Source organism: Penaeus chinensis, chromosome 7, assembly GCF_019202785.1.
Source record: "Penaeus chinensis breed Huanghai No. 1 chromosome 7, ASM1920278v2, whole genome shotgun sequence".
NCBI classification, from domain to species: Eukaryota; Metazoa; Arthropoda; class Malacostraca; order Decapoda; family Penaeidae; genus Penaeus; species Penaeus chinensis.
This window is the reverse complement of record NC_061825.1, coordinates 24,453,248-24,460,747: the sequence shown is the minus strand read 5'-3', so window position 1 is coordinate 24,460,747 and position 7,500 is coordinate 24,453,248.

Genomic DNA, 7,500 nt, shown 5'->3' with positions numbered 1-7,500 from the left:
TCCTTGTGTCTATCACTCTATCTGTTTATCTGTCTGACTCTTCTGTCAGTCAATCACTCTGTCTGTATTTCTGTCTATGTCTGTCTATCTGCCTGCCTGTGTCTTCTCTCACTCTCTCTTTCTCTTTCTCTTATCTATACATTTCTGTTTTCTCTGTCTGCCTGTCTGTTTATCTGTCTGTCTGACTGCCTCTCTCTCTCTCTCTCTCTCTCTCTCTCTCTCTCTCTCTCTCTCTCTCTCTCTCTCTCTCTCTCTCTCTCTCTCTCTCTCTCTCTCTCTCTCTTTCTCTCTCTCTCTGTCTCTGTCTCTCTCTCTCTCTCTCTCTCTCTCGGTTAGATTAGTAACCATATATCCCAGGCATCGCTATGGCTTTCTATCCTAGAGGCTTATCATTATCCAGCCCGATATTTGATAAGAAACAGATATCTAGAACTCACAGGAGAATTTTATATCAAAAGTGCTTTTCTTGCCACTCTCGCTGCCGCCGGACAACTTCACGCACCATACCCCCCCCCCCCCCCTTCACGAGAGCGCGGACGGACAAAGACGCAAACTTCTGGAAGCTTCCCCTTCTGGCGGAAACTTCCTTAATGTAGACGATATGCGTCGCCGAAAAAGTAATTAGTAAAGGGTCACGTTATGTTAATCCTATCGTACACTATTACCCTTTCCCGTTCCCCTACCCTTACCCCTTCTCCTCCCCCCCACCTCGCCCCCTCCCTCCCCTCCTCGAAAGGCAATGTATCTCCTTTTCTTTGGCCGCGAGTCTGCAGAATGGATCGAATTGTTGGGAAGAAGGGGAGAGAGGGAAGAGAGGGGAGGAGAAAGGGAAGAGAAGGAGGATGGAGTTACAGGAAGGAGGAAGAGGAGGAGGAGGAGGAAGGGGGGATTAGTAGGAGAAGAAGGAGGAGGAAGGGGGGATTAGGAAGAATGGGAGGGTGAAGAGAAAAAAAAAAGAAAGAGAGATAGATAGATAGATAGATAGATAGATAGATAGATAGAGAGAGAGAGAGAGAGAGAGAGAGAGAGAGAGAGAGAGAGAGAGAGAGAGAGAAGAGAGAGAGAGAGAGAGAGAGAGAGAGAGAGAGAGAGAGAGAGAGAGAGAGAGAGAGAGAGAGAGAGAGAGAGAGAGAGAGAGAGAGAGAGAGAGAGGGGGGGGGGGGGGGGGGAAGGAAAGAGAGACAGAGAGATAAAGAAAAGAAAGAAAATATCCCAGAGTAAAAGCTTTTGCAAGCTAATACATGAACTAAAGAATGTTACATAGACAAACATAGCACAAATAGTAGCTGCGTGATATTTATTTCAGTATTTTCCTATTGCAACAGTAACATCAAAGAGGGTTTAGTAATGGAATGTCAGTTTATTTTTTAGTAATTTTTTATTTGGAGATTACAATATTAGCTTGTGAAAGCATTTTGCTTAATCAAAAATTCTTTAAAATTCTGTTTTCTTTTATTTTGATATTCATATCATTACAAGACATAGAACGGTATTGCAATAGTTTCAGCTAGTGCACATTCAACAAATTTTTGTATTTTTCCACATAACATGTTTTGGAAAGATTGAATAACTGATAGTTTCATTTGCCTCACTGTTTGAATTCTGTTAAAGTAAGGCTATCAATGATAAATATATCTGTTGCTGTATTGAAACAAAGTTGGGCAGTATTATTATAACCATGGTTGTACAACCAAAAACGATGAGAAAGGCAATTTTTTAACGTATATTCACGTATAATGTAAATGGTTCATACTTTCAGACCCTGACTGCATGTGGCATCAGTAGAAAAGTGTTATGCATTCTCTTTTACTTACAATACCTTTATTTCTTTTGTTGTTTAAGTCAAAAGACTCAGAGCGATATATGGATTCCATATTTCCCCCTTGCAAAGGACATCCTTCAAATCAACAGTTCTAGTTAATTCTTACCGCCTGGCTGCACATCAGGGCACGTCGAGGGCCATTTACGAACCCGTTCCTTCCCTGCTGTTCAATTCAGACCAGCAGGATTCTTCATATTAAGTAAGAGTGGCCTTTGCTTATCCTCGTCGATGTTGCTGTCTACCTTTCCCTCTCTTTAGCCGTTTTCCTTTGCTGCAGTTTTGATTTGTTTTTTCTCTTCGTTTTTTTATAATATCGTCACCACGACATGGAAGATCCTAGCACTATGTAGTTAATTCATGTTATGCTGTCCAGTTTCATTTCACTACAAGTTAAAAAAAAAAAAAAAAAAAAAAAAAGAAACGAAAAAAACGGAGAGTGAGAGATATTCGATGCATTTAATAAAGATCCAGTTAAAGTGAGAGAGATCCGAGGAAGATACGTCCACGAGCACAAACAATATACACCAAACAGCAAAACAAGATATCAGCCTCCAATACATACGCTCGGATATAAACAAACGAGATGCCTAACCGTGAACAGACGCACAAAATCACCAGCGCATATACACAACAAAAGCACAAACGTACACGAAAGGAAACAATTTGTGTACACATTTTCTTTCCTATCTTTTCTCTCTACCTCAAGATAAAAGGTTTTTAACTTTCTCTCCGGTTTGGGTCCAAGACTACTTTCCAGCCTTCATTTGTCTTTCTCCCAAAACAAGGGATGTTTGCTGCGTAAAAAAATCACCTTGGAGGCTTCATTAAAACCTCTTTAACGTCGAATGTTGACAAACCTTTAGTAACTTTGTTGTTAGATATATAATTTCCTTCTTTTTTATCAAGAGCTGCCATAGATATAGAGACTGATTATCAATAATAGAATGACACATTCATAGCCCGCGCCCTCTAAGATATATCTACATCTGTGTCTATCTATCTATCTGCCTATCAATCTACCTGTCTATCTATCTATCTATCTGTCTGTCTTATCTATCTAGATAGATAGAGGGATAGATCGACTGGTAAATAGAAAATAGATAGATAACTCGATAGGCAGACAAATAGATAGATAGATGTGAAGTGAAGTGGAGGGGAGGGGAAGGGGGAGGTGAAAAGGAGAGATAGAGGGGAAGGGGAAAAAAAGGGTAGAAAGGGTAGAGGTGAGAGGAGGGAGGAGTTTTTAGCGGAGGGGAGAGAAGGAGGGAGGATTCGAACAGGAGAAGAGGGGGAGGGAGAAAGAGGGAGGAGGAGGAGGAGAAGGGGAGAAGGGGAGAGGAGAGATGGAGCAGGTGAAGAGGGAGGCAAGGGGGAAAGACGGGGAAGGAGGGTTGGGCTGGACTGGAGAGGAGGGAAGGAGAGGGAGGAGGAGGGGAAAAGTAGATAGGAGAGGGAAAGAGGGAGGAGGGGGAGGGGGAGGAGAGAGGCGGAAGCGGAAGGAGAGGCGGGGCAGGTGAAGAAGATGGGGAGAAAAGGGGCGAGACGAAAGACTCAATCCGCTTATTTGTTCTGGTTAGATTACAGCAGCGAAAACAAACAAAAAGAACGAGCAATTAGCATCTTTCTCTCGGGCGGAGTCCCTCGTCTCCGGTGTCTCCGAGCCTCTTGTTTCTCCTATCGGCCTGGCCTCCGTTTGGCAGGGAAGTTGATGATGGTTCTATATCTTTTTAGCTATAAGTATGTGTGTCTACACATACACTCAAACACATACAAGCACACAAACACACACACATATAAAACAAACACCCAAACACATAATGTCTAGAGACCATGTTTCTGACAAGAAGTAAATTAAAGAGGTCTGCCCACTTGCCAGGTTGTAGTTGCATTCAATTGTAAATAGCAATTCATCAAAATCTGTCTACTCCATATCCTTGAGAACATGGGAGTGTAATGGGGTTAAACTCACAACGGCTTCACTTGCAACTGGGAATGGATTGAGCACAAGAACACCCTTGTAGGCCTACCTCTGATTAATTAATCTAAGGATTAGATCGACACCCGCGGCTATGCAGTACGATCTTTAGGAATATTGATCTGAGGGAATACCAAATTAAGTTTTTTTTTGTGGAACTTTTCGTATCTCAAGCCAAAGGTCTTGGGGGGATGTGTATTTTAAGAAAATCTTGTATCCTCAAATTTCTACTGAACCCTTTATTTGCCCTTATAAATTATTATAGGTTTACAAATGTACTTTCCTCTTTATATCTTTGTAAAAGCTTTAGGGCAAGTTCTTTTCCTACATGGAGTAAAGGAACACAGGCAGTATTTGCTGCATTTATACATAAAATATAAATTAATGAGAATTCCGTTACGAACTGACGGTTAGTGAATCCACATTTTAGGACGTAATCACAGTTTACTTTACCCATCTAAAGGTGATCAGGGGGAAACCTTTGCTTCAAAATCAGACAAGAAGTACCGCGGAAATTACAGTATGCCTTAAAGCACCATACTCAGTCTTATAGGAGAACAAATCAGGATTCAGAGATTGTCTGGTCTTAAATCTATAATCCCTCAGACATCACATTACATTAAGGAGACAAACATTCCCATCAAAATACCTCAGACGCGCATTTTTTTTTTTTTTTTCGTCTGTAACCAAAGTCCCTTTTCCTCTAGACCAATGCAACTATAATTTTGAAATACAAAGAAAAGAAAAGCTGAGTTCAGAGATCCACCTTTTCTATTAAGTGATTAAGTGGTTCTTGTAAGAAGATTACATCAACCGAATGCGCTTTACTGTGCAGGGCAATATCTTATAACCTTTTACACACCCTGAATGCTTCGCGGTAGAAACTGTGAAATCCCTGTTTCTTCTAGCTCTCATCTCTGTCAGATTTATTAGTGTATTGTGGACTTAACAATTGCTCCTTCCTTAATTTCTTTTCTAATTGCTTCTAATCACTTATTTCGCATCACTATCAAGAGTTTTATCATCAAACTCCACCAGATTCTACTTTGGGACTTTGCAGGAATGAGGAAGGCCCTGGTTTCCCTCGTCACAGAAGAGCATTAGCGGATCTAGGTCATTAGACTGAGGTCATGAAAGAGAGAAAAAAGCTTGACGGCTCTCCGCTCGTCACTTGCTTCGCTGAATTCGTTAAGTTGCTGGACTTCTTCTCTTCTATAACAAACACGTTTATATCATCCTCTATACAAGAGCCCTAACCAGAGTCCTGCATTTGCAGTCCTTCGAACGTTCGTTACCGTTCTTTTCTAACTCTCCAAATAAATCTAATTGTTGTAGCAGTAAAACAGTGCGGCAAAGGTGGCCCTTCCTGGAGGTGCAGGAGGGTAAACATTCCCGATTATCTTGACAGACTCAAGTGAAAGTTCAGTCCCTGGCCAGGCCATATGCTGACTAGGTCAGTTCTTCATTACACTCCGGGAAACGTTGTCGTCATTATTTAATCATAAATTTGTGTTGAAGTTAATATCATCGCCATTGTCATCGCTAGTAATTATCGCAGATCCAGACATGCTTGTGCGTCTTGGAACCGCGTCCCCCGCGGGTCCGGACGCAGCGCCGGCCAGAAGGCGGAATCCCGTGATCTATACGCAGGGAATGTCCAGAAATAACCATCGTAATGGCTTCTATAAAATATCAATCCCTCCAATTTATCTCTCCGGCCGGGCCTCTCCCTTCCTCCGAAGACTCCACTAAGAAGCGGGTTTACGGCACGTGGAGGCCGGGAGGAGGAGGGGGGTGAAGGAGGGAAGAAAAAATCAGGAGAAAAGGAAGGAGGTGGTCAGATAAAAAGTAGAGTTAGTGAGGAAAATGAAAAAGAATGACGAAAAGAGAGTTAGTTTGATGGGCGTTCACAAGACGGTGAACGAGTAAGGGGGGAAAAAAGACGAGTATGGGTATGAGTTAGGTCGAAAGGAAAGGAGAAATAAAGAGTGAAGAAAGGGGGAGAGGAGAGGGAGAGGAGGAACCAGCTGATACATGAAGGAGAAGATCACATTAGGGATGGAATCCGACGGTCGAGCTAACCTGATCGCACAACAGCTTGAGGTTTCCTGGCCGCCATAACTTAATTTGTAGCTTCTCTTCAGGCCCGTCTCTGCCCCAACGCCCCAACACACAAGGACTTCCATACAGCCCTACACAGGAGCTATCGCTTCCACAGCATCAAAGAGGACGGGAAGTCCGGGGTTGACAAAATACTTATAGGTCTTCGAATTGTGGAGGTTATTGATTCCCTTTCAAGAACTTTGTAAACGGTCACATATCCTGGTTCACTCCAGGGATTGGCTGTCGTTGGTTTGTTTATTTCTGCTCAACCACTCTCGGGGAACGCCTACGCTTGCGCAAACCTAGAAATATACGCTCAGACATAAACACAAGTAAAAATACGGAAAAATGCACACCTACACCTATACAAATTTACAGAGGCACATGCGTGCGCGCGCACGCACACACACACAGACACACACACACACACACACACACACACACACACACACACACACACACACACACACACACACACACACAGACACACACACACTCACATAGACACACACACACACTCACACATTCCCGTTCGTTCCTCTAATCTCCTGTCACAATAAATTCGGTGAATATCAGCCTCTCTTCAGTAGCCTCTCGCCTCCCTCCTGCCTTCGCTCGCTCCCCTCTGGGCTCATTCCTGCTCCCATTCACCGCCACGTGAAAGACCTCTTTTTCTCCCTCGCTTGATTTCAGCAGAACATTTGCCATTTACCCTAATTAAAGCAGTTTCCGTTCTAGACGTTAATGTGAAGTTTGATTAGGTTTGGAGTTTAACGGCTAATCTTGAGAGTTTGATTAGCCCTTTCAGTGAATTTCCATTCGGTGTCAAATTAGCGAAATGATTGCGCCGAGCTGAGACTCCACGTCTGAGGTCAGGGCGGTTGTTATTCAGAAGTGAGGGGGGGGGGGGGGGGGCTCCGCCGCGCCCTTTGTCGCTGTTGACGTTTTACTCGCGCTCTGAAAGGATACGAAAGTCGGAGCTTTCATGGGACGTATTGAAGCTCTCTTTTCCTCTTCATATCTCTCCCTCTCTCTCACTCTCTCTCTGTCTCTCTCTCTCTCTCTCTCTCCTCTCTCTCTCTCTCTCTCTCACTCTCACTCCTTCACCTACATTCATTTCTCTCCCTTTCTTCCTCCACCTTTCCCTCTCTGTCCTTCTCCAAATCTCTTCAACACGGGTACGAGTGGAAATTGCTCCCCGGCAGCGCCTCAGACAGTCGCAGGCAGCCATCATACGGCTCGTGCTCGCAGCTACAGGTAATTCAGCAGTTTTAGAATATCGGCAATTTTCGTCGCGTTATTCGACGATTCCTTTGCACATTGAATTATATGAATTTAGATGCATGGATATTTCAGTTGCGATGAAGCATTAGGATTCGATTGTGATCTAAGGAATTTCTATTCAAATCAGATCTGCATACATATTACTTTTATTTTACATATATTTCCAATGGACAATTGTGATTCCTGAACATCCATTGAAGTTCAGGCCTTATCAGCATTTAAACAAACAAAAACAAAAGCGTTGTGTATTTTTTTTATATTTCCTTTCTCTTGTTTCTCTCTCTGAACTCGAGTTATAATCATACCGATTAGGAAA